Source organism: Camelus dromedarius, chromosome 11 (genome assembly GCF_036321535.1).
Source record: "Camelus dromedarius isolate mCamDro1 chromosome 11, mCamDro1.pat, whole genome shotgun sequence".
NCBI lineage: Eukaryota > Metazoa > Chordata > Mammalia > Artiodactyla > Camelidae > Camelus > Camelus dromedarius.
The window spans coordinates 17268204-17296189 of NC_087446.1; the positions used below are offsets into that span (position 1 = coordinate 17268204).

The 27986-nt window shown below is 40.0% G+C and overlaps 1 protein-coding gene across 7 annotated transcripts in view; it reads right to left on the reverse strand.

Moving 5' to 3' along the window:
- The window catches only part of BBS10 (Bardet-Biedl syndrome 10), a 140284-nt gene that overhangs the window by 77569 nt on the left and 34729 nt on the right, over window positions 1–27986 (reverse strand). For 6 of the 7 annotated variants that reach the window (XR_010383132.1, XR_010383129.1, XR_010383131.1 and 3 more), the window contains one exon: window positions 8232–8411. The gene's annotated coding sequence lies outside the window, so the exon portion shown is untranslated. Of the gene's footprint in view, window positions 1–6299; window positions 6682–8231; window positions 8412–27986 lie in introns of those variants that run through there. The other variant, XR_010383134.1, reaches the window with a different exon arrangement.

Sequence of the window (27986 nt, forward strand, 5' to 3'; positions counted from 1 at the left end):
CAAAGCTGCTAAGACACTAGATCATAAATATTTCCACCACATTATATTATGTCACCATGGAGGTGTTAGCCAAACTAAGGTCATAATCAAACTGCAATATATGAATATAGCAAATCAATGCAGCTGTACACCTTAAACTTACACAATGTTATGTGTGAACTATATTTTAATAGACAGGAAGGCAGGAAGGAAGAATGGAAGAAAAGAAGGAAGGAGGAAATTAATTGCAGCTGAGACAGTTTCCTAGAGTGGCCCCCTGCAAGGCCACCAGTCCTGGACCTACTTGGCTGTTAAAGCACATTCATGAACAGGTAGAAGACCTTCCAAGGAACATGTGTCAGACATGGAGGCAGGGCTGGATCGTATGTCTCTGTACTCACTCATGTCTCTTGCCCTCCACATTTCCATTGTTGATATCTATGTCATATAAAAATTGGGTAAGCCCTTGAACTAAAAATTCAAGGTCACAGACTTGTCTATTCTTGATTCTTTTTATTCTGTATCTCTTCTGGGTAGATAAACTGTCCATGCTTTGTATTTGGACCATTAAGAAAAGCTTTCCTCAGATGATTTTGGAATATTATTATTTCAAGAGTCAGGATCAAACTATAAATAAGACTGATGCCCTCAAAGCGAACACAATTCTTTGTCATCCCTAAATGAAAGAATAGGCTCCAGAACAAAGAAAGTGAATAGTCAGGGTAAATGTGTTCTGTCCAAACTCCCCAGGAATTGTGTGTCCAGTTGAAGAGTATTTTAAATTACCATTATTTTTCTTATATCTCTATCTTTACCCAATAGGATTTAAGTAATTAGACAAACTGAAACATACTCAAAAGCTGGTAAACAGAACCTTAAATTCATTCCAAACAATGTCATGTTAAAAAGGAACAGAAATTCACCATCTTTGTCCTAGGTGGCATTTTCTGTAAATCTTTCTTAGAGAAATAAAAGCATCAGCACATGCAGATACATGTACTAGGATGTTTTTTGAAGCATTATTTTTCTTCTGTTAAAATTTTTGTTACATCTTTACATTTCCATAATCAGTATGCAGTTTTATTGTATACGTTTAACCTTTTATGTAGTAGGTAATTTTATTCTGTATATTTTTTCCACTCAAGATTGTTTTTAAGATCTAAACATGTTGTTACATATACATCTAGTCCATTCATTTTAACTCTGTTATTCGATTATATTACATTACAGTTTATTCATTGACCCCCATATTATAAAGCATTATCTTTAATAATAAAAACTAGAGATAAGAGGTATATCTGCAAATAGAAAAATTATTGAATAAATAATGATATATCTATATTATAGAATATATGCAGCTATTATAAAGAATAAGAGAAAGGCATTAACTTGGAAAGATGTCTATATAGATAACTAAGCATATGGAATAATCTTGTCTTTGTTTAAAAAAGCTTTTAAAACCTTATATGCTAAAAGGATCTGAAAAGAAAAAATATATATGCATGTATGTGTATAACTGAATCACTTTGCTGTAACCTGAAACTAATATTGAAAATCAACCACGTTTCAATAAAAAATTTTTAAGAATCCCTACATGTATACTATACATGCATGTGTGAGTTTATAGAAATGTGGAAAAATGTACCCTATAAACCCAATAAAAAGATACTCAATAAACAAAATGCTAACACTGATTTACATGGTAGAGGAACCAGATTTGGTGGGGCAAGAGGAGAGGGGGAGACTATACATTTTTATCGTAAATGCCTCTGTATTGTTTGATTTAGCATGTGCTACTTTAAGAGCTTAAAAGAGCAATAATAATAAAGCACTAAGAAGAAGACAGCACTAACAATAAAGCGCTAAAAAAGAAGAAATTGTTAGCACTTAATTTTTGCTTTAGATTCTTCTTTCTAGATGACCTGCTATCCTCCAAACAATCCCTCCTTTCCCATCTCCCTCAAAAATGTCCCTCAGAGTCTCAATGTCTATGCTTATTCCTCATTTTTGTGCCAGATAATAACCTAATTCACACTAAAGTATGAATAATTGACGTCATCTTAACTGTTACTTTTCCAGGGATGCCTGAATTTTTTAAAGGGCTGTGGTTGGGCTGTAAATTGTAACTTCATTCATCTCAATGCTTTTATAATTTCAGACCAGACTGGGATGACTGGGAGCTTTGGGGAAGGAAGTCTTTCTGGTAGCCCTTATTCCTGGGGCTATACCCATGTATATACCAAGTTATATCCATCACAAACCACTTCAACTGTATGTTCTAGGCTCAGTAAGGGAAGAGCATACCTCAACAGCTCTTTTAAGATTATAAGTTTAGGAAAGCCCTTCTCATTTTATACTGAAAAACTGAAAATGGTTTCCACAGTTACACCATCTTGTGGAAAATGAATCATCCAAACAGAGTCTAAGAAGACATATTTCATTTTCTGGACAGCAGAGGTGAAGAGAGGATTTTATTTCTGTTTTCTTCCTTCTTGCTGCACATAAAGTTTCTGAACCTATAGAAAAATCAATGATCAGCTATTTATCTTTCTCCAAGTGGAACTGGCCACCTGGATTTATCCTGCAAGGATAGAATTGCTTGGACCGGTGTCAACAACCTGAGGCAAACTATAAATAACACTGGCCATATCTCCCACGGTGTCTTTCCTCTCACTGTGGATCCCCCTGAGGTCCCTGAAATCCCGGGTCCTGCTTCTGATGGTAATAATAGTTCTGGGCATGTGTAGAAGCAGTACACTTTCACAAACGCCTAAGAACTCCTGGAAATGTTCCTGTTGACAAGATGATGTTTTCAACGATCAAGTTTGGGGAATTTGGGTTGTAGTTAAAGTGGGTGAGAATGACTTAGTCTTTTTCACAATCACTTTAAATGCTGGGAGGAAAAGGCAGCCAGCAAAGATCTGCCACCCCCATCCCTCCAGGACTCTCCCTTGGGGTCCATAAGGCACCTGATGGGCCAGAGGAGGGTTTAGTGTTTGTTCTCATTTACCTTGAGTTCAAAGTTGCCTTTAACTAGCTCTCTGCTGCTTTGCATACATAACCATTTAACTAAAGGGAGAGCAATAAGAAGAGGGGAGGTTATCACAGGACACTTCGCTGATTTCCTTTAGAGCAGTGGTTCTCAACCAGAGTGGATTTTGTCCCCCAGGGAACATTTGACAATGTCTGGAGACATTTGTGGTTCACAACTGAAGGGAAGGGGTGACTGCTACTGACATCTAGTGAATAGAGGCCAGAGATGCTGCTAAACATCCCACAATGCATAGATAGCTCCTTATAGCAAAATTATCCAGCCCCAAATGTCAACAGTAATGACGCTGAGAAGCAATGCTTTTTAATACTTGATCTATTGCTAGAGTGTATCTATCTCTGGATGAAGTCCATGAGGGCACTAGAGATTTTCAAGTGTACTTCTTTGCTCTCTGTTTCAGAAACCAAATCGGCCTGAGTGTCTATTGAGGTCTATAACACCAAATTGCATTAGAATAAAATCTTTCACAAACATTAGTTTAGATATACCTAACCTAATGTTCTAAATCTGAATAAAAACATAACTTTTGTTCGACTAAACAAGGTAGAACAGTGTCGAAACTGCTTTAAAGGATATATTTTTTTTCTTGAAGGAGTCATCTGTGGACCACCTGAACTACAATCACCTAGAGTGTTTATTAAAATGCTGATTCCCGTGCCCCACCCTCTGTCTACTCCAGCAGAATCTCTGAGGGTTACACATTCTCCCCACTACACCCCTGTCAGCCCCCACCACACAGCAATGAGCATCATCACTGACTTCCAATAAATGTTAATGGTTGGTACTATTTATCATGATCATTTGGGAGTATAATAAAAAATAAATATTTGGTCTTTGTCCCTGATTCCTAGCACAGATCTAAAACTCTTTTTGTGTGCTAACAAGATGACTCACAGAAGAGCCCTAGATAACTTCAGGATGGAGGCTGGTTACCACAAAAAACATCTGTGTGAATAGAGGGTTAGAATGTTTCGCCCTACCTCCACCCCCACCTCCAGGAGGGGAAAGGAGCTAGAAACCAAGTTTAATCACCAATGAAAGTTGGTTTAATCAATTATGCCTACATAATGAAACTTCCATAAAAACCCTAAGTGGTGAGGTTTGGAGAGCTTCCTGGTTGGAGAACACACCATGGTGCTGGGAGGGTGGTGCACCAGGAGGGGCATGAAATACCACACACCCCCTCCCCATACTGTGCCCTATGCTCGCTTCCATTTGGCTGCTTCCGAGTTATATCCTTTATAATAAACCAGTAATAGAAATGAAAACATTTTCTTGAGTTCTGTAAGCCATTCTACTGAATTACCGAATCTAAGGGCAGGCATCGTGGGAATTTCCAAATTGGTAACTTGCCAAGCAGAAGGGCAGGTAGCCTGGGGACCTGATTTGCAGCTGCATTAGAAGTGGAGGCCACCTTGTGGGACTAAGCCCTTAATCTGTGGCGTCTGTGCTAACTCTGGGTAGTGTCAGAATTGGACTGAATTGTAGCACACCCAGTTAGTGTCAGAGAATTGGAGAACTGGTTGGTGACGAGATGATGTATTTGGTGTCAGAAAAGCCCACACAATTTTCTTACACTAAAGAAACAGAAACCACAGAAAGAGAGTAAATCAGATGTCAGGGAAATAACATAGTCTTAAAATCTCAATATGATAACTTTTCAATAATCTCTTCAGTAAGTTAAAATATTCTAAAATTTTTCTCTTGATTTTTGATTCCACATTTATATCGTACTTAGATATATCAGTTGTAAAGTACAGAATCAATATTCAAAGCAAGATATTTAAGAACTTTCCACCACCCCCAAAATGTTCCAAGATATCATGTGAGACATCTATTAACTCAGACTCTATAGTTTATCTAGGAAGAATTCTTAATATAAATAGTAATAATAACTCCCAAGAGATGTCTTTGGTACAATACTTAGAAGAGTGCACCTGCAGAAATGAACGAGTGACACATTTTTGCTATCAGCATATTATCTGGGGGAGGACAAGAAGAGTTCTGTTGTCTCCACTTCACATGTCGTTGGTTTATTCTCAGTGGCAAAATGATAATATGTGAACAGGAAGAGAGAAAACTGAAGACTCGCTGCTTCAAGGAAAATAACTTTGATATCGTAAATTTGCCTCTGGGGATGAGTCTTAGTGGATGGCCTGCTCATCATCCAGAGAAGACTGTTGTGGTCATCTGTTTGCTCTATATTCCTTGTATATGAAGGTTCCTTCTCAGTACCTTGACATTCTCTGGGTCTCATTAACTCAAACTGAGATCACTGGTTCCTACTAACGCAGGCCACTGAGTATAAGCAAATGTTTACTCTCTGTTTTTTATCTTTACCTATTATTCTGAGGGGCCAGCATCCCCAGGCCCCCCTCCCAGCTCCCATAAAAGGCCATGTAACTTCCCAGCCCAAAGACTCCTGCCCTCCTAGAAGATGGAGGCTAGAGAGAGATTAGAAGAGAGGTGTTAGAACATTAGGATTAAGAAGTGGCTTGTTTTCCTCTTCCCTTTCACAATTAAGTACCATTTGGCCAACTCGCTTCCCAGCCTAGGACAAGGACACTGCCAGCAGGGACCATCTCTCTTTTTCGGACCCTCTTTTGTTCTCTTTAATCCCCTAGACATTTGAGTTTTGGTCTTCAGTACATGAAGAGATGATTTAACTGCTTACAAACAGAACTTGAGGCTTAGGGGAAAGCATGTAGCTTGTTAGTAACCTTCCACATCCTCCCAACTTAAGTATTTTTAAATTGTGCGTGTAAGTTCCAGTGGGAAAAAAAAAAACTAGAATTCTCTAAGGCAGCTCTGCTCAATAGAAATATAGTACAAACCACTTATATAATTTTAAAGTTTCTAGTAGCCACATTAAAACAAGTAAAAAGAAACCAATGAAATTAATTTTAATATTGTATTTCTATACTACAGTCCCTTCTATTTAATTCAGCTTAAAATCCCATAAGGGGAACCCATGTGACTTGTTTAGCATTACAAGAAACGAGCATTAGAAAAACGAGGAAGGGTACAGGGAAGGGGCGTGGTGCTGGGCACAGGTGATGGACAGATGGCGAATATTCTGGAGGTTCTCCAGGCAGCATCTCTGGGGAAAGAGAGGAGGATCATCATCTCCAGAACAGCAATGTTCTAAAAAGCTGCCTCTGAGATGTTGCTCTTTACTCCCCTGCGCTCCTTCCTGCGGTTGGTTTATGTCAAGTCCCATGAGTTCTACAGATGCAGGGGAGGCTGGAAGGAGACAGTGCTCACTCACCTCTGGGAGGCACGAGCAGAGGTCCACTGACTGTGCCAAGCAGTTGTGAAAGTGGCAGGGAGGAAAGCCTTTGAGAGTTTCCTTCTTCTCAAAGTCACCTTCACCTTAATGGAAATGACCAAAGTAATTTCCCGTTTCCCACCTTTAACCGTAATAACAAAAGCAGCGATGGCAATAGCCAGACATCCACTGAGAGCCCACTCTGCAGCAGGCACTAAGCTAAGCACTTTCTGGGGATCATGCCATCAAGTCCGCAGGAGACCCCTCGAGGTAAGCGCTGTCATTACTGTCAATTTAGAGATGAGGCTCACCAAAAGGCACTCCGCCAGGGAGTGGCAGAGCTGGAGAGGAGTGCTGTACCCAGAAGAGCATGCGCTCGTGATAGAAACCCACAGTCCTGCCTTGTTCCTGACTCCGAGTGTTGTGGAAAAACGTCTTACAGCTCAGTTGTGACAGCAACCTGGATTAGGGTGAGAGACCAAGCAGCACTTGGACAGTTGGAGAACTCAGTTTTACTACGCCAGCATTAACACTTCAAGCTCTGGATCCTGTCTGTAGGTTTACACAGGCCTTTTATAGGCTGCCAGTTTTGCACTTTGCAACATCATATGCAAATAAAGTACAACAGAAGTTGACCAACCAGGAACAAGCTTTGTAGAAATAGACCAATCAGGAGTGAGCTCCATGCAAATAAAGTACTACAAACGGACCAATCAGAAGTTAGGGAAGTGGACCAATCAGGAGTGAGAGTAATAACCAATCAGGAGTGAAGGAAATAACCAATCAGAAGTGAGCTCAGGGAACCAATAGAATTCTAGGTGTAAGTTAGCCGCTTTAGAGGCGAAGAGTGAGATAGAGCCTCTGGGCCAGGGAACTGGATGGTGCTAAGAGGAGAGCAGCGGTCCTGCCGGTCTTTTTATGGGGCTTCCTGCCCCAGGAGGACATGCACGAGTTTAAACGGAAGGACAGAGCAGGTTGAGGCTGAAATGCAAACACAGCTGAGATTTTTAGACCACTTTCATTGAGTTCCTAACAGCCCCATCCTCTTCAGAAAGAAGGACGCTCAGAGGGAGAAACAAGCCCTGAAATATTCTTTTATTTCTGTAGAATTTTATTATTTTCTGGAATAATAGTTCTACAATCCCAACTCTTTTGAGGAAATAGGTTCTCAGATATTTTCGTACAGGTCAATAACGGGTTGTCAGAAACCGTAGTGGTTGGATATTTCATAATTTAGAATTTTAAAGATTTTTAGAAAGGTTATGCATTCAAATACCATATTTTATATAATATCCCAGAGGAGTCTGTGGATACCATGCACCGAACACGTCGCCCTAAAATTCCTATGTTGAAGTCTTAACCCTCCATGTTGAGCATATTAGAGATAGGGCCGTTAAAGAGATGAGTAAGGTTAAATGAGATCATAAGTGTAGAGCCCTGATCTGATAGAACGGGTGTGCTTATGAAAGAGGAAGAGACACAAGAGCGCTCTCTCCACTATGTGAGGATATGGTGAAAAGGCAGCCATCTGCGAGCCAGGGAAAGAGTTCTCAGCAGAAATTGAATCAGCGGGCACCTTGACCTTGGACTTCAGCTCCAGAACTGTGAGAAATTATGTCTGTTGTTTAAACCACTTAATCTATGGTATTTTGCATAACACAGCCTGAGCAAAATCCCAAAATCAAACACTTAATATTTCTGCAGAGAAACATATGACTATTCAAGCTAAAGACTATAAATAGTATTATGGTTTATTTATATAGCTATAAATTTATAAATAAAATAGTGGAATAAATATAGACCAAAAAGTATTTCTTACCTCTAAGAGAAATAATCAGTAAAATTCCAACTATACATAGGATAAAATTAAGTTTTAGAGTGTATGCATACACACACACACACATTCAATAAATGTTTCTCATGTCCACTTACCTGAAGACCATAGAGAAGAGGATATGTTAGTCATCAGGTTATAACTGGACATCAGATGACGGGTCAGGAGCAAGATTCTCAAGTGATGAAGCAGCGGCACTATCCACAGCCTTTAAAACACTTCCTCCAACTTCGGTTTCTGGACATGATGGTATAGGTGGGTCTAGACTTGCCCTCCTGCTGTAAAAAAGGAAAAATGAATAAAATATATAAAATAGCTGTTTTTGGACACTGGGTAGCATTCTGTGCAAGTGTGCGATCTCTGAGAGAAGAAAAACAAGTGAGGTGAGCACTCTGATCGCCCTTGCTTTCCTACTGGAGGCACGTTCTGGACCAAAGTACAGGAAGGTTTATCCTAAGCAGAGCTTGGTGGTATTGTTGCATCACCTCAGGAAGGTGGCGAAAGTGCATGGAATCTGCTGACAGGTATATCAGAAGGGAAGGAGTAATGCAGAAAAAAAGAGTTCTAGAAATCTGATTTGGGCTTCCCAAGACTCTGTTGCTGAAGAGTAAACCACACAGAATACACAGAAAGAAACTCCATGAGGCCAAGCAGAGAAAGACCAGTGGGCTGTAAGCTGAACAATTCCCAGGGCACACAGAGAGCTGGGAGACGCACTTTCTGATCATTCAGAGTGAAGAGTCCTCACTGAACAACCAGGACACTCAGTAGGTACCCTGAAGCACCACACGTTAGCAGAAAAACTAAATTAGCCCTGAAATAAAGGCTACTTTAAATAATTGTATCTTAAACCTACCCTAACAAAGCTTAAAAAAACTAAGCCTTGAAACATTCAAGCCTTGAAATGGTCAAGCCTACAGTAGTAACATCCAACACTTCTTTAAGAATGAGCTCAGCAAAATAAAATGTGTAATTTTACATTCCAAGAGCTACCAAAAGTTACTATAGACATTTGAAAAAGTAGGGAAATGTGATTCACACCTAGGAAAAAATCAATCAACAGAAACAGATCTAGAAATAACAGAGATGGAGAGAATTGGTATACGGCACTTGAACGTAGCTATTTTCAATATGTTCAAGGATTTAAAAGAAATCATCAGCATAATGAAGAGAGCAATGAAAGATATGAAAAATTCACTGGGTGGGAGTGACAGAAGATTAGACACTACAGAAGAGAAAATCATTGAACTTAAAAAGACATAGTAATAAAAACCATCCAAAGTGAAGCAGAGAGAAAATAGACTGAGAAAAACGAACAGAAGCTGTTACATAGCAAAGGGCCATGAGAAAAATTATGGCTGTGTTTGTGAGTAATCTACTTTCTAGGCAACCAAAGAATCATAAGAAATGATGTGAATTTTAAAATTTTTTTAAAAAATTAAATAAAGCTAAAAATTCCTCCAGTGTGGTTTATTTCATTAATATGGACTTCTGTCTAAGCAATTTCACTTTAATTACATGAATGCCAAGGGTTTCTTCATCACTGATTAAAGCATGCTGTCCAATACTAGCGACTGCTTAACCTCACATTAACTAACCATCACCAGACCATCTATGGTTATTTTTTTCACCTATATTCATCACGTCATCACCATTATTACCTCTGTTATCCTCATGCTTAGCCATATTATCATTTTTAGCAATTTTCCCTTCACTTAAGAAACACAATTACATTACTGTCAATGATCAGTATTTCTTTGCTAGCAGCTTCTTCTAATATAGTCAGCCAATAAATATTTGTTATGAATAACAAAGATTGATATCATTACTTTTTCATTAATAACCCCAAATTCTTCTAAGTCTTTGTTGGAAATTTTATTTCGAGCATCAGAGTAGCCACAAGTCCACAATCATGATTTGTCAGTGTTGGTTTAACTATATCATTCTGAGCATTGGCATCACCACAAATGGGATCCTTAAGACTAAACTCTTTTAGGAAGTTTCAGATCCCTGGGCTTCTGTTCACTGAAGCACACATACAGTTTGGAAAGAGTGTTTATACTTGCTTTTCATAGTGTATAAAATTCTTTGGTCCCAAGGTTGTAGTACTGATGTCATCTTCAGAGGAAAAGAAAAACTTTTTTATTATGCAAAAAGTTTAGGAGGAATGTATGCAAAGCCATGGTCCAAGAGCAACACAGTTTTACAGTTTTCTTCCAGTCTAGCTCCCCTGAAAGGTGACTACATTGCTCATACAAAGAAGCTATTAAATCATCATAAAATATTCTCCAGAGATATTTTCCTCTAGTAAAATATTATATTTTCTTGTTTGCATACTACTGTATAGGTAAATTACAAACACCTTTCAGATCCCAGGCACTGTCAAGTTTATCTCGTGTGTTCCTGCAGTAATTGAACATGCAAGAACAGTCCACCTGTGTTTAGTGTTGTCAAAACCTGTAGGTGCTCTCTCCTCAGTCATTGTTAATGATTTTTCTTTTAAAAGTGATGTGGGGTGGGGGGGATTTCAGTACCAATATAGAACTTTACTATCAAAATCATAAATATATTCAGGACTAAGGTTTATATCAGACACCGTTTTAATAAATTTGTCAAGATTTTAGTTGCTGCAACATCAGGAGGAGTGCTTTCATTATATTTTTTTAGATATTTTATTCCATGATACTCTTAAATATTGCAGGCAGCTGTGATGGTTAATTTTTGTGTGTCAACTTGGCTAGACTACAGTGACCACTTTTTGGTCAAACATGAGTCTAGATGTTGTTGTGAAGGTATTTTGTAGATGTCATTAGTATCTACAACTAGTTGAGTTTAAGTAAAGAAGATTACCTTCAATAATGACAGTGGGCTTCAACTAGGCAATTGAAGGCTTCAGCACAAAAACTGAGATTTCCCGGAGAAGAAGAAAATCTGCCTTAGGACCCTAACATAGAAATTCTGTCTTGAGTTTCTATCCTGCCAACCTGCTGTACAGATTTTGGAATTGCCAGTCCCCACAATTATGTAAGTCAATTTCTTAAAATAAATCATATATATATATGTATATGTATATGATTTGTATATACTTATATTACTTATTATATTATATATTATTATTAATATATTTATATTATTTATATATCATATATATAATCACATATAATACCCTATTGATTCTGTTTCTCTGGAGAGCCCTGACCAATACAGCAGCCTTCTGAACATTTACATTGATTTCAATGTTCAGTTTTTGTCATATATTACAGTAGCTTGTTTCATGACCAATAAACTAGCAGTATACGTTCACTTTTCCACTGTCGAATCCATTTTATCAACACACGGTCATGATCTGCATTGTTTGCCCTTTGCAATTAGTTCTTGATCATCACTGCATAAAAAATCGTCCACAACTTGCCATTCAGTTTTCAGTCATATATGGTTTTGATTCCAATATTCTATTTTTCATTAAGACAGACACTAATTTCTGTCTCTTGTAATAACTTTTCTTACTATGTTGTTGATTAGAACAGGGGCTCCCTTTCCTTCTCTTCCCTCTTACCTACAGGAACAGCTTCAATCTTTTCAAAGAGTGAAATGAAACCCAAATTTCAAAATAACAAAAAATGCACACAGCAGATGTGATTGTGATGGGCAAGAGCTCTGAGACACAACTGCTTTGCACCAAATAAGCTTTGTCCCTGAACTTATTGAAAAAAAAAAAAAAAAGGTTCTGTTTTTCAGAGGTTTTTGGATGCAATTGCAGAGGAAGGATCGTGGACTTGTACCTACCTGCCTCCTGCTGAAATGTCACACATTTTGAAACCTATTTGTCTTTGTTTAACTAAGCAACAAGACAGAGTGTTCTCTGGAAAGAGAACTCTCCCTGCCACCCACTTTTGTTACACATGGGACATTAATAAGGCGACAGTGATCTCATCCTCCTGGCTTGACTTCCTTGGCTGAGCTTCCAGAGGGGAAGTCAGCGCCTCCAGATCCATTGGGCAGAGCTGACTGATGAGCTGGACTTGGCTCTCACAGCTCTTTGCTGGTCCAGCATTTGAAGTCCTGGACTATCTGGCACCCAAAAGTAATCCCTGTTTCTGCTACTATCCAGGCCTACAGCAGCTTCCCTCACTCGCTGGGGCCTTCTACTCCCCAAATGCTGGTCCTGAGGATATGTGCTTTCTTGGTTCATCAAATCTATGTTGTCTGTTAGGAATAAAGGGAAATGGAGGGACTGATATCCAAAGAACTCAGCACACCTGAATTCTGCTCTAGAATGAAATACATGCCCAGAAAATAATGCTGGCCAACGAACATGCTGGATTTAGCTGGGCTCTGGCCCAAGTCCAAGTGCACAAATCCAAGTGGCCCAAGTCCTTGTGACCTAGAGTAGACCACATACAATTTGATAAATATATTTTGCCCAGAGAAGCCTGAGCTCTTAGGCTTTCTGTCTTTGGCTCTGGCCCTATCAAGGAAAAGACATCCAGAGCCTACAGCATGGACAGATTCTTCCTTCTACAGCATGGACAGATTCTTCCTCATCAGGTGTGAAATGAGGGGTTGTGGGGTGAGGGAAGGATTCTGTGAATATCTCTTGGTCAATAGCACCCCTGATTTTTATTCTTTGATCTGTTATCTGATAGACTTAACTTCTAGGTCCATCTTATCTGGAATTATGGGATGAAAAAGAGTCAGTGTCAACAGAACATTTACCCCTAAACAGACTAATTTAAACCCTTTCAACAAGACTATACTTTCTAGAAACCTGTCTCAATTACTATTCTTGCCCTTGATCCCGATCTTGAGGGAACAGCAAAGATAGCAGTGATGGTGGTGGGACTCTGAGCTTCTCATGGCCAACATGGTGGATGCTTATAAGTGATGGTTGAATGAATGAAAATGGAACAGGACTCATAATCACAATCATCCTCTACCTCAGAATTAGCATAGAGGTTGCTGCTCAAGCCATTTGTTTACTTATCACCTTGGAGGGAAAAATAATAATAATCATCTTGGGTTAACAGCTAACCGAGGCAGTAAGAGTTGTAAATGCAGTAGATGTTGCATTTGGAAGCAAGGAATCCTAATAAGTATTAACTTCCTTTTCACTTGTGTTCCTCTCTTTACTTTGGGAAGTGAATCATAGATAATGAAGACGTTGGCACTGCCAAATATGTATCAGATCTAAACATATACTCTGTAATAGAGGTCATCCTTTTATAAGGAAGAACAATCCTATGAAATATTCATTCTCATCACACTTTCTGAACTAAAATCTTGACCTGATGTACTTGGCTGCTTGTGTTGTTTTCAGAAGTGTCTAGACTGGAAACCTAATTATATTGCATATTAGAACACTGACAAAGCGTATCTTCCTTTATAGGCTACACCCTTATGGCCTAGATTTATCTTCATCCATATTACTTGAGCCACCTTAATGAAAGACTGAATTAGTCTGGAAGGAAGTTCATTCTGATATGTGGTCTGATAGGTGTTCAGATTCAGACCTATTCTCAAGTCTCATTGGAAACTCACTGGTAACAGGCAAGGTCACTTGTTGATTGAAATACTATTATCAATTAGCCACTATAATTAGTGATTAGTACTATCATTGATTAGTGAAACGCTACCACTGATACCTTTTTGTTAGTTATCTCATGATAGTAGTCTGAAACACCACCCTCTACATAGTTAATACAAAATCCATTTTTGGTATTTATGAAAGTAAAGGCTAATATCTTCCATGAATTACAAGTTCAAAAAAAGAAATGCTTTAACTTCAGCTCTTTACATAGATGCCAAAAAAATTGCTAGAAATTGCTCAAGCTAAATTTGACAGTAAATCCATTTTACAGATGAGGAGACTGTACAGATGAGACACAAAGAGGTACCATAAAATGCTCAAAGTCACCCAAACAGTAAAACTAACATTTGAGCTTAGAGAATTTGCTGACAGAAGCTATTTTCTTCACCATTATGTAAAACTCTCTCTCACTAATACCCTCCATTACCAAGGCCCTAAGGCCTTCTATAATCTGGCCCAATACACCTCTCTGGTCTTTACTGCCATGCTCACTCTATTCCAGTCATACTGGCCTCCTTGCTATTTCTTGTATATTTCTAACACACTCCCACCTCAGAGCCTCTGAAACTACTCTTTTCCTTCACTTGAAATCCTCTGTCCCCAAGTATTCTCATAAATCTCCTCCTCACTTCTTGTGGTGTCTATTCAAATGTCACCTCAACAAAGCAGCCTTCCCTGGACTCCCTATTCATAAATGAATTCCTTTTGCCCCTACCTCTTCACTCTGTGTTATTTTAACCTGCATTATTTACCCTCAAAGCACTTATTAAATATTACACAGCTACTGATTTACTGTCTATTTTCCCTAACCACAATGTAAGCTCACAGGGCAGAGAATGTGACTGTTGTGTTCACTGTTGTGTTAGTGACTCCTGGCACAGGTCTGGCACATACTAAGTAATCACAAAGTACTAGCCAAGTGAAAGAAGGGAGGAAGGAGAGGAAGAAAGGAGTGAAAAAGACTAAGCAATTCATCAAGATTATGATACCCATTGTGCCATCAATGAGAACTTCCAACCCCAATCACACCAACACATGATGTTCATGATTCTCTCACCTGTAACTTGAAAGATTTCTCTATGTTATTTCCTGAAGCGGATAAAGATTCTAGCTCTCACTTTCAAAGTGCCTGGGAATGGCGATAATACAAACTAGTTCTCTATCATTGTATTCACACATTATAATATTTATTAAGCACTTAAGAGGGGTCAGACCCTGGGTTAAGCACTTTACATGGTTTATTTCATTTTATTGCTGCAACAGGGCTTTTGATTTTTAGTATTGAAGTATGCACAGTGTTTACATATGCAAACCCTGCGATCACCCTGCCCAGATTTAAATCCTGGATCCACCACTGACTCGCTGTGTGGTTCTTTTTAACATCTGTAAAGAGGATATGATAATGATATTAACTGTACATAACTAACAGACTTGCTTTGAAGCTTACGTGAGATCGTGCAGGTGAAGCACTTGGCATAGAGTTTGGCACACAGTACATATTCCAGCATCCAAGCTATTATTATCCCCAGCTTCCAGATCAGGAAACCAAGGCTGAAAGCAATTAAGTAACTTGCCCAAGGTCACAAACAACTAAGAAGTTGCACTGGGATTTAAAATTGGCGCTGTTCCGCACCAAAGTTTTTTTTTTTTTTTGACATATTATCTTTTCTGCTTTTCTTACTAGCTGTGGGTTCAAAGGGCTCCAGAGAAGTAAGTTAAGTGTAGAAAACTGTATTAACTTGACTAGCATTTTCTTTTAACGTATCAGAGGTAAATGTTTGAGAAGTTACACAAGGCATTATTATGCATTTATAAATAGAAGTAGGCTGAGTGATGGTGACCTTGATGGATAGTGGGTATTTTTACACGCCTGTCTAGAAAAAGTTGATCACAATTGATTATCTAAATGAGAAAAGGGAAATAACGCCTCTAAAAGAAATTTAGGAGACTACCATTGAGATTTGGGACTAGGCAAAGATTTCTCAAGACACATTAGCTGTAAATAAAATGATGAATTGGACTATATAATATTAGGAATTTCTTTTCACCAAAAGACACCTTTGAGAGAATGAAAAGGGATGCCAAGAGTGGGAGAAGATATTTGTAGTACTTACAATAGATAATGGATTTTAATCCAGAATACTATAAATCAGTATGAAAAAGCCAGGTAACCCAAAAGAAAAGTGAGCAAAAGACATAGATAGGTACTTCCCAAAAGGGGGTCATCACAATGGCCAATAAACAGATGTTTATTTGTTTTAAATATCTACCAAACATGTGGAATTCTCAATTAACATCCAAGGATCTGAAAATCCAGAAAAGTTAAGTATTGTGCAGATGCTGTCAGAGAATCGAGTGTAAACAAGACAGGGTTTGTGTCGATAAGGCTAATCTCATTAAAATACGAAACATAATAAAGTGCAATGCATAATGCACAGAACCAAGGTTCAAAGCTCGTGGTGGTAACATAGCTCAATTCTGAATAAAAGACAAAAGGAGGCTTCAGAGGAAGTGACAGAGTTGTGCCCAATGGATGACCTAGATGCCTGGGCTGGTAATGTGTCCATCTCCTCTGGAAGGCACCTCGCAGGTGGCACTGTTGATGGCAGAGGGCAAAGGAGGACAACAGCAGCAAATCTGAGCAATTTTCTGATAGTGGCACCTTTTCAAGGGTTGGTAAGATGTGCCACTAAAACCTCAGGGCCCACTTTGCCAGCACTCAAAGAGGAAAGTGATCTAAAGGTAGTCTCTCTTTCATTAACTTCCTCTAACCACCAGTGGAATAGACCCTGCCCCTGTTCTGGTTCCTAGTCCCTGCAATCTTCTGCCCAATTTCCAGCCAGGCTTTTGCTTGCAGGTCACTGAAAGAGAGATTCCTCTGGGCTGTTCCACATTTTCCTCAGGGGCCAGGTTTGATCTGATATCATTACATCCCATTTGGGTTTCATTTCTACATCTTTAGTAAAGTCACTTTCATAGTTCTTTAGCCTTTAGCCTCTGGAAGCTACGGGACAGGTAGAATGTGTACTATTTCAGCTAACTTACCCTGGGTGTGTGACACAAAATCCTGCTCCTTCAAAAGGTTTCCAGTGTTAGGCGTCCAGAAATAATGAAAATACTGTCAGCTGGTCGGCAAGAATTTCAAAGCAGCCCTTTTATCTGTGGTGTGAGGGCCCTGAGGTCGGCCTCCTTTGCTGTCATTCATTCCAGTTTAAGGCACAATAGCTTTACTGTTCTCCAGAAAACAGTGAAGCCCTCCTGGAGCCGTTCAGTAAAGGGATTTTTTGGGGAAAAAAATTGCATGACTTTCCAGTGAAAATAAATCATTTCCAAGTGGGCCTTAAATGAAACTTCAGAGACACTGTCCTTAACATAAAACCAAGCACAGGTATGGGAGCTCACTGGCATGTTTCACTCCAATTCATTTGGTTGGAAGGATTTGGGAAGACTATTTTATTCTTTTGGTTATTTCCTTTTGGGGGGAAGTCATTATAAACCGTCCATAAATAACAATAACTCCTTCTCTAAAATTTCCTTATTGCCTTACGTAGGGTGGTTGGAGGCAGGGGAGAACTACAAAACTTAAGAAAGATTTGAACTGGATTCCTGAGGGAAAAAGGAAACTGAAAAAGTTAAAGAAAGTGGCTTAAGTTCAACAAACTTCCAAAGCAGATTAGAAAACACCATGTGGGGAATATTAACGGATGGTGCAATACTAACAGTGGAGTGAGCAGCAATTCAGCCTTTATGTCCACCACTACACTTGCGCATTCTTTAGATGCATGGTTTTCAAACTGTGTTCCATGGAGCCCTATGGTTTTCCTAGGGGTCCAGGGAGACAGAGGTGTCTCAGGGGTCAGGGTACTGAACTCGGGCCATCAGCTAGATTCTGAGCACTCATGACCCACTTCAATCACCATGGTTTTGACTTGTATCTGTTTTACATATTGGTGTTCCCTGATTTGTTTGACAAAATATATACATGTTCAAGAGAAGGGGAGAGGGAGAAGAGTTTGGAAATCAATTATTATGGATCATTTCCTGTAGCATCTTCGAAGAGTCTCTCAAATAAACCTCCAGCAATTCAATCCAGTGCCCCTTAAACTGTGAGCACCACCCTTAAATAAGGGCAAGCAGGGCACCTTGTCACAAAGTGGGCCTCATGTTCTAGAGTGCTTTTCTCAAATTTTTCAATGTCCCCTCCAGTGCCTGGGACTGGGTGGGTCCAGCAGTGTCCAGCCCACATGGTTCCTGGTCCCTATGTCTCCTCTTCAGAGTGCTCTCTCAAACTCTACCTGGTATGGGTGGTCGACCAGTTGCCCCAAGGAATTCTGGGGTTTTTCTGGAATCATGTGGTCACACCTGATCTCCAACAGTTTACAGCTTGACAGGCAAATTGTTCCTACTGGCCAGCATGGTATTTCTTTCACAAGATAGTTTAAGATCAGGTTGCCAGAGTTGTACTGACATTCTAATTTGGGGTTACTGACACTTGCAACAGACGTAAGAAAAAATCAGGGCTTTGAAGAACTGAGAGTCCACTGCCCATCTTTGGACCTGAGCTGCATGTGTGGGCCTGCGCATTGGCTCTTGAGTGTCCTTGCTCCAACTGCAGTGCCATTGCTGGTCTTAAGCATCCAAGGATAATGACACTGGTAGCAGAATCCTTTACCTCCAACCCTTGCTGCTTGGCACCCAGGGCAGTCTACCCTACTCCTCTTGCATGTGATGTACTACATATTAGGAAGTCCTCAGAAATGACCAGGCCTATCTCCTCCAAGGGCTTTTGGGTCATTTCTGTGTAGTGGCAAAGGTTTTCTGATCAATATCCTTTCTTTCCTCTGACTGATATGGTGACATCGTGTTCTCCTAGGTAGGTCTTAAGGCCTGCCAGATGAGGGATGGACATTCCTTGAGTAAATGCCATGCTCTTTCCACTAGGCCCACAGGCTCCTCTCCCATCCTCATTGGGTGTAGAAGTCCCAGGTCTGTTCAGTGTTAAAAGAGATGACATTCTAGGAATGCAATGAGTATGGCCTAAAGAGTTCAAGAGAAGCCATGGTTGGAATATGTGCTATTTTACATTTAAGGTATAAAATTCTGAACAATAAATTTAACATGAGCAGAAAATGATTTGTTGCTCACATTCTCCTGCACTCCCCGGGCAGGGCTTACATTTGTGGTCATCAACAATGATAATGATCTCTGAGAGAGTAACAACCTCTGAAAGGCCCACTGGAAGCCAGTGTCAGAGGTGGCATGATGGATGCTGCCCCATCAGGAGTAATGATGTAACCAGCATGAAAATAATTGATTTTAGGGAAATGCAGGAGCAAAAAGATCTATATTGTCTTCATACAAATAGCTTGTGAAAAGCCTTGACATTTGAGTAATACCTGTGTTGCCACCTTTTTCTTGAAATGAGAGGTATAAATTAGCTGGGGACAGCATATTTAACAAGAAAGAGCACAAAGAGATAGCTTCTAGACCTGAACAGGAACAGATGGGGCCTGGATAATACAAAGAATGCTTCAGTCACTCATTGGATAGAAAACAATTATTAGTATCTCTACTCCACCCATTTTCTAAATCATCAGTTAATCATCTTTCATGGGCCCATGAACTGTGTAACACATTTTTAATCTAATTTTTCATATAGACAGGACCCCGCCCTCCATATATTTTGCCCAGGGACTTCACACATTCTAGGGGAAGTCCCTCACCACATCTTGCCTGGTATTTTGCAATAACCTCTTAACTCGTCTGTTTTTTTAATCACTGCACTTTCTAGTGAATCTTCCAAACTGCCAGAGTGCTCTTTCTAAAATGCAAATCCAATCAAGTTTTTCCGTCTTACAACCCTTCAATATCTAGGGAACTAAACTGAAATTTTTTGGCTTGGCACATAATTTCCTTCATGATCTGGCCCTTCCTTGTCTCTTTTAGCCTCATCTTCTGTAACACCCCAATAGCTATTCTATGTTCTAACCAAACATTTGACAATTTTTTTCTTTTTTTTTTAAATGGAGGTACTGGGGATTGAACCCAGCACTTTGTGCATGCTAAGCATGCACTTTACCACTGAGCTATATCCACCACCACCCTTTAAGCAATTTTCAAAATCTGCAGTGCCCTTAAATGTTCTATCCTTTCTTGGGATTCCCTTACCATTAATTGTCTTCCTAAATGATTCCTATATGTCTGGCCAGACACACTCAGGTTCCCATCACCACCTCCCTGAATGTCTCCTTCCACCCCACCTCTCTCAGGCTGAAGGCAAGCAAGGGAGCCAGTGTAGCTAGAGAGAAGTGGAGGAGGGAAGGAGAAAGGATGGAGTTGAGGTCAGAGGGTGTGGGGTTGAGTTCACAGAGGTCCCCAGAGGGTTTTTATTCTGAGAGAGATGTGAAGCCACTGAATGTCCCCCAGTGAATTGCATCTCCCAATATTCACATCCTTATGTAATCTCTTCACACTCTAAATTTAGGCTGGCTGTATGACTCAGTTTAACCAACACAACAAAACAGAAGTGACACTGTGCCAATTCTGAGGCTAAATCATCAGAATGCATGGAAGCTTCTGCTTTTGTGCTTTGGAAATTCCTGAGCACCATGTAAGGTGTTCAGCTACCTGCTGGAGAGACCATGTAAGAAGGCCATATTGAAAGGGAGAGGCCAGAGACTATATGGTGAGAGGAAGAGACCCAGTCATCAGTAGCCCAACTGAGTCCAGCTTCCAGCTATCCCTGCCGAGGGACCAGACATATGAATGAAACATTCTGGACATTCCAGCCCCATCTATAGATCTGTGAAGGTCCTGTGAGACATTCACCTGAGCCCCAGTCAATCTAAACAATCATGAAAAACAATAAAAAGGTTATACCAAGTCACCAAGTTAACTGATAACTGAACCGGCACTCAACAGGTGAGAATGGGTCTCAGCATCAAGCATCAACATGAGGATGCTTGGTGGGGAATGTGCAGCAAGTACCATTAGCAAAACCTGTATCTGGCATCACGAAGCAGGGCTCAGAGACTGGATAGGAGGGCAAGGTGTAAAGCTAGGCATCCAACAGGACTGCACCCATACTTCTTGTTGACTTAGACATGCTTCCCCACTCTCTAGCATGCTCACCCCATCAATCCCACACTTGATCAAGAGAGATGAGTCATCAAACAAGTTGAGTGTGACATCCATCCAGAGCTGTGCCAAGGAGTAAGGCAAGGTGACCATCCAGCTGGCAAGAAGCTGAGGACAGGAAGCCAAAACCTGATTAGATGTTATAACAGAAATGGCTGAAGCTGATTACCAGTTAGTCCTTTGCTCTTCTGGTCAAGGGCACAGATTCCATCCCAGGTAGTCTGGCTCTGTTCCATGGTCAAAGGCTAAACCTTTAACCCTAGCCAGCTGTCCAAGTTGGATTCCCTCCATTAGTCTTAGAAAAGATAGGACAAGACGCCATGCTTAACTCACAGGTTTTCTCAGGAAAATGCTGTGTTGTGAGCAAGGCCATATAACAGTAGCAGCATCAGAAAAATAACTGGGTTCTACAATTCATCCACTCATCTCCTTCCTTCCCACATCCCAGCCTAAAGATGTTCCTCTATTTGAATTCCCTATCTCTGTTAACGAGATCACCAGTCTCCACAGGCTCTAGGCTTAAATTTTGACATTTTTTCCAAAGCCTCCCTTCTTTCCACCCCCTACACCCAATCTATACTTTGCTATCACTTCTGCACGTGTCTTAGCTCACTCTTTTTATTTGCACAGTTCTAGTTTAGGTACGTGTAACTCACATGAAGGGTTCCAGGAACCGCCTAACTGGTGGTGCAGCTTCTACTCTTTCCCCCCTTCTAATCCATCTTTTGTATCTTTATAAGAATAATCTTCCTGAAATATGTTCTGAGCATGTCATTTTTCAGCTCACAATCCATCAATGAGTCTCTAATTCCTGCAACAGGACTCTAAACCCAAATATTTTCAGATGATTTAACATGTGACTGAATGTTTAGGACAACAGGGAGCTAGGTAGGTCTGCTGGCAAGTGGAAAGAATGGATCCTGCTAAAGACATTTACATTCCATATTTTTAAACTACTCTTCTGACCAAAAAACCCCATAAAATTCCACAAAATAAAGGCCAGACCCTTTAGTCTGATATTTGAAGCTTTCCATGACTAGATTCCAAACTACTTTTCCAGGCCCAGAGCTTTCACTGTCAGTGTGGGGTTCAGAGATGGTACATATATGGCATGTGGCCATTCTTCTTCCATCCCTGGTCCAGAGTGGGTATTGCCAGTCATCATGGTCCTCTTTCCAGCTGGGCTCAGACACAGCCTCAGGATTCTTCTCAACACAACACTCCAAGAGCAACTCTGAGCCAGGTAGGCTTAGTGTGCCCGTTAAAACCAGCATGCCACTGTGTGCAACTCAGGTCTAATCAACTCCAGCCCTGGCTGAATTCCCAGGTTCACTGTGCCATGCTTATCACACAGGCTAGAGAATTTGAGCATTTTGAAACAAAATGGCCTGGTTTAGCTGTTTCCCTCTGGCCCACACTCTGGGTCACTTCAGAGGCTGCTATGCTCTAGGCTCAATTGCATTTTCTTTGAGTTTTGCCCCACCAGTCACTACAGGCCAAGGCAGGAGACTAATTCTGATCCTGGTCATTTGCTCTAGAGGGAGGTTTAGATGAGGACCCCTACCTAGCAAAAGCAGATTTCTCAGAAAGTCTCCCATCCCCATGCCCTACTCCTAGCCTCAAAGTGGTGGTTGATCTCAGAGAGACCCCATCCCTGCCAATACTGCTGTTTTAGGTGGACTTACTCACAGCACAGCTGGTCCACAGTACTCAGACTGCTCACAGGTCATTTGTTAATGTCGTGTATATAGATGTAATCTCCTAGAAGCATCATAATCTAGGCTGCCCACTGGATTCAGCTCAGTGGTACGAGTGGCTTGTGGGAGATGTTTATGCTGTAATGTCCATACAGAGTCCAAGATTTCCCCATTGAAGAGTTATTCTATTCTGTAACCCTTGCTTGCATGATATGGGGTCTGCTTCCCTTTTTTCTATTTCATTAGGGCTTGTGTATTCCAAAGAGCCCCATTTACCTTTTTGTTTGGCAAGACATTTATACTTTCTTCTAAAGCAGCTGACTTTATTCTTTGTCCTAAAGAAGAAAGTAAGACAGATGCTAATATCATACAGACTAATTCAAAAACTCAAGGGAGGGGAAGTAGGAGAAGAACCATTTATTTTACAATGTACTTAATGGAGCTAGTTTATCTTCATTTATGATCCTCTTGAGAGGTCTTCAGCCTCGTACCTGCTGTGGTTGACCTCACACCTGCTCCACATGGGTATCATGCCCTAGCAACAGGCTTGAAATAGAAAAATTTGTCATGAAAAAGGAGTCCTGCTTCACATGTTACCCTAAATGCTACTCTGGGTGTCTGTATGGGTCAATATGCCTCCTGAAAAGCCTTAAAGTTATTAGGTCCCTAGAGCAACCACAGCAAGTTTGAGAGTGAATTTGTAGGGTTGTCAAATGTTGCATTGCAGCTGGGATCCAGGACCTCATGGACCTCCATTCCCCTCATGGCTTTAGCCCACTGAGTGTCTTGTCTCTTCAAAGTTCCTGTTTTTTTTGTTTTTTTTTTTTTTTACTAAAGAGTAAACTCTGATATGGATTGAATGTTTGTGACCTCCCACTGCCCCCCTCCCCTATTCATATGTTGAAGCTCTAATGCTCAGTGTGGTAGTAATTGGAGGTGGGGCCTTTGGGAGGTAATTAGGTCATATGAGTGGGGCCCTCATGAATGGGATTAGTGCTCTTACAAGAAGAGACAGGAGAGAGATGACCTCTCTTTCTGCCATGTGAAGACACAGGAAGAAGACGACCGTCTGCAAGACAGGAGGAATGAACTCATGAGAATATTGAACCTGCTGGCAACTTTATCTTGGACTTCCCAGCCTCCAGAACTGTGAGAAATACGTATCTGTTGTTTATAAGCCGACCAATCTATGGTAATTTTTATAGAAGCCTGAGCTAAGACAAACTCCCACAAGAATTAGTTATACTTGAAGAGAAGGAAAGACATAAAATCCATGCTAAGGATCACTTGCCAAAGTATCTCTCCCAGGGATAGTGACTATGTCCATCTATTCCATCTGTACAAAAGGTAGAAGGAGGCATTACATGGTGAGAATCCCCCTGTGGAATGGGAATTTGTTAAAGTTGGAGTTTTATCTGTAACTGGGAAGGGGTAGTTCATGCAGGAGGCAGAAGCTGATGATCCTTGGGGCAGTGAACCCTCAGAACCACCTATGTTTCACTAAAAGCTTGTTCTTCATTGAGAATTCACCTCGAATGTGATGACAGGGTCAGCCCAGGCCTGGCTAGCTAGGCCTACCATCTGATCCCTGCTTTGGCTCAGGGGACATACACTGTCCCCTGGGCCTGGAGTAAAAGTGGAAAGTGTCCTTTAGCCTTGAGGTCTCCAGTGCATATGGAGTTGCATTTTATGAAAACTCATGAAGAACTTAAAAAATATTTTTTATTAATCTTTTTCCCAATTTAATTGATACAATCACCTTTTTGTGGAGAGGAAAATATAATTTTACCAAAAAAAAAGACACTTTGTCATCCTTACTCCCACCTACCCACCTCCACAACTCTTTGTTTGATTGCCAATAGTTTGACTCCAGATTAATGTAAGGCATCACCCAGTAAGGAGTCATGCCTGAAACAGCCTTCCAACTTAGGATCTGTGTGCCAAGCATTATGACAATGGCTGGTAAGGGGAGACAGGGACCTGTGAGATTTAACAAAATGTTTGCAAAACAACGAACTAGTAAGTACACTGGAAAACTGACAAAATTATGTCCCTCTCCTGATCATCGTAGAGATTTTAGGGTTTTCTCATAGTTAAAATTTTATTAGGAAATAGGAATATTCCAGAAGACTGAAAAAGATCACAAGATATCATGAAGAATTAACCAGGAAAAAGAACAGAGAGAAGGCCATGACAAATAATAGCATATACAACTTCTCTCCTGGCGTTAATAGTCAATCTCCTGATGCTTCTAGTTTTCTCAAAGCCATGTTTTATTTTCATCATTGTTCAATTTATTTCTCAGCAAATATTTCGGTTTTTTAATTCATTGCCTTAAATAAGTTAACAGTACATTTCCTGTGTTCTGTCTTGTCCTTTTTTTCCTTAAATGCTACTTTAAATGACAGGACAGGATGCAGGGCATTTGATGTTCTCTGAGCTACCATGAGTTTGGGGCTGTAAATAAATCATGAATGTACCACATCATTCATGAATTATTTATTTTTGCTTGTGCTTTCTATAGAACACTATGCATCAAAATTGAATCCAAAGTACTGAAATCTTAGATGGTTTCAAATCATTAAAATAGATGGTTATTCAGCCTTGCAAAAAGATTTAAAAAAAAAAAGCCCTATGTCTATGTAAAAGTTTTTACCAGCTGGAAAAAGCACAGCCTCCCCTATACTTACCAATACGACAGAGGTGATGCATTAGGCCACAGAGAACATGAAGGGCTTAAAAACAGAGTCTTAGTGTTGTGGAGTATAGATTTCAATTTTTTAAATTAAAAATAATGCTTTCCCATAATGTGCATCCCTTTAAGTCTTTGGGCTTGCAGCCCAATTACATGGCTGTCTAACAGGATATTTTCTCCTCTTTCACAAATGGAGCACAGTCTGTCCCCAACTTATTAATTACCCAACTTACTAAATTCTAAAGCTTCATTCAGAAGTTGTTTGGTTGGAACAGATTAAACACATTTTCCCAGAGAAACAGATGAGTGGTTCTGTCCCCATGGACGCTCACAACCTGTTAACTCACAAGATACCAAGAATATGGACCTAATGATATACCAGAAAGTGATCAACAAACAGAAACATATTTCTATGGGAAACTGTGTTCAATAATTCAATTTGGAATTGGAAGAACAGACTTCCTGTCATTCCTCAGCTGTGATGTCACATAGACCTGAGGCTGTTCCAGCCAGGCCAGGGATGGGAAGAGAGGTAAAACAGCAAGGAGAGGGTCAGTATATACGGGTACACCCAGGTGGAGGGTTGATTACTCATTCTAAGGGTCTCTGAATTCAAAATTGTGTTTTATGTGTGTTTAATGCATGTGTGCACATATCAGTGTGTATTTTTCTAGCAAGATAGTCTGTTCCTTTTATTAGATTCTTAGAAGGATCTCAGACTCTAAGACTCAAAAAAAAAATTAAGAAATACTACTCCAGCAGATACAAACAAAGAAGGGGAAGGGACTTCTTGCCAGCACATCCTCTCAGCATCATCCCTCCATCCTAGCCAATCTCCCAAGACATTCACAGTAAGTGAAAAGGTTTTCTGCTCTCTGGGCTCCACTAATACTTGATTTTTAAATAACAGTTCCTCTTCTTTCTGATGCACTAGGAAATAAGACCTCCTGCTCTGGAAGCAGTGTTTAATCATTCTTGCTATAAAAATGTGAAAGCAGATCCAGAATTAAAGACTCCTTTCCTCTTTCTTTCCACCTTTCCTCTCCCTCTGTCTCGCTGTCTCTCTGTCACTCTCTAAAGGAACAGGTCATAGGAAGGCTTGATAACAGAGAACTCAGATAAGACCCACTTGCATTTCAGAGGAACGTGTTCTCAAGTATTCTGTGATATGGAGCATGTGTTTTGTTTTGCAGCATGTCTGCCTGTTCTGTTAGTGACAGTCTGTATGGTGCCCCAAGGTCTGGAGGGTGGGAAGAAGGTGGCACTGAGAGAGGAGTTACTCCAGGTCACCTGAATCAATGCTACAGAACTAAAGATTTCAAACTGTTCATTCATTTACTTACACATTCTGTTTGGTTACCAAGCACCTACTACATACAGAGAATTATGCTGGGCTCTGAGGGATACCGAGAAGAAGAGATCTGGTCCTTCCCTCTAAGCTATAATGTCACAGGAAGATGGACATGCAAAAGAGAATTGCAAAGTCAATCCAATGGCTACAGAGTAGGTGTATACATTCTAGAAATGGAAGCAGGAAAACTGAAATACTTAATTCTGTCAGTTGAAGTAATGGTGGTGTGAGATTTTATTTTGAGAGGAGGTGAACTGTAGCCAAGTATACACAGGATTTTAGTCCCAGGGCAAGATGTTCCACTTTTTGGTCTTGAGTTTCTTCATCTGAACATGGTGAGGTTGACCAGATCACCTCTAGGGTGACCTAGAGAATTCTGCTTGGGAGAATATGTGGAGTTTTTCTTAGATTTTTTGCTTTGGGCTTTTGTGGGAATTATATTTGTTAATATCAGGAGTATACATTACATGACTTTTTTTTTTAAATAACAATTAATGAGCACTTACTTTGTAAACTAAGAACCATAAATAGACTTTAATCTCACAACAGCCTCATAAGGTAATTCCTGTTATTATCCTCATATTAGTTAGGGTTCTCTGGAGAAACTGAACCAAGAATCAAACCTATATACACACAGACATGTCTCAGAGATATTGTGGATTCAGGTCCAGATCACTGCAATAAAGCAAAAACTGTAATTAAGTGAGTCTCATGAGTTTTTTGGTTTCCCAATGCATATAAAATTTATGTTTACACTATACTGTAGTCTACTAAGTGGACTAAAGCATTATAGCTAGAAAAACAAGGTACATACCTTAAAATAAAAATACTTTATTGCTAAAAAATGCTAACCATTTATCTGGCTTTCAGGAGTCATAGTAGTAATGTCAAAGTTCACTGATCATGGATCATCATAATAAGTATAATAATAACGAAAAAGTTTGAAATATTGTGAGAATTACCAACATGCGACAGAGATACACAAAGACAGCAAATTAAATGCTGTTTGAAAAATGGCGTCAATTGATACAAGGCTTGATTTGATGCAGGGTTGCTACAAACCTTCAATTTAAAAAAAAGCATTATCTGTGAAGCACAACAAAGAGAAGCACAATAAAACAAGATACGCTGTGTGCATATGTATGTTATATATATATATAAAGTAAAGAATTGGCTCATGCAAGAGGCTTAACAGTCTTAAAATCTGCAGGGTGAGTCGGCAATCTGGGGAGTTTGTGCTGTAGTTGTAATTCAAAATTCAGTGGGCTTGAGATCTAGGAAGAGCTAACATTTCAGTTGGACTCTGAAGGCAGAAAAAAACTCAATGTCTCAGTTCAAATCAGGCAGGAAGAATTCCCTCTTACCCAGGAGAGGGTCAGCTTTTTA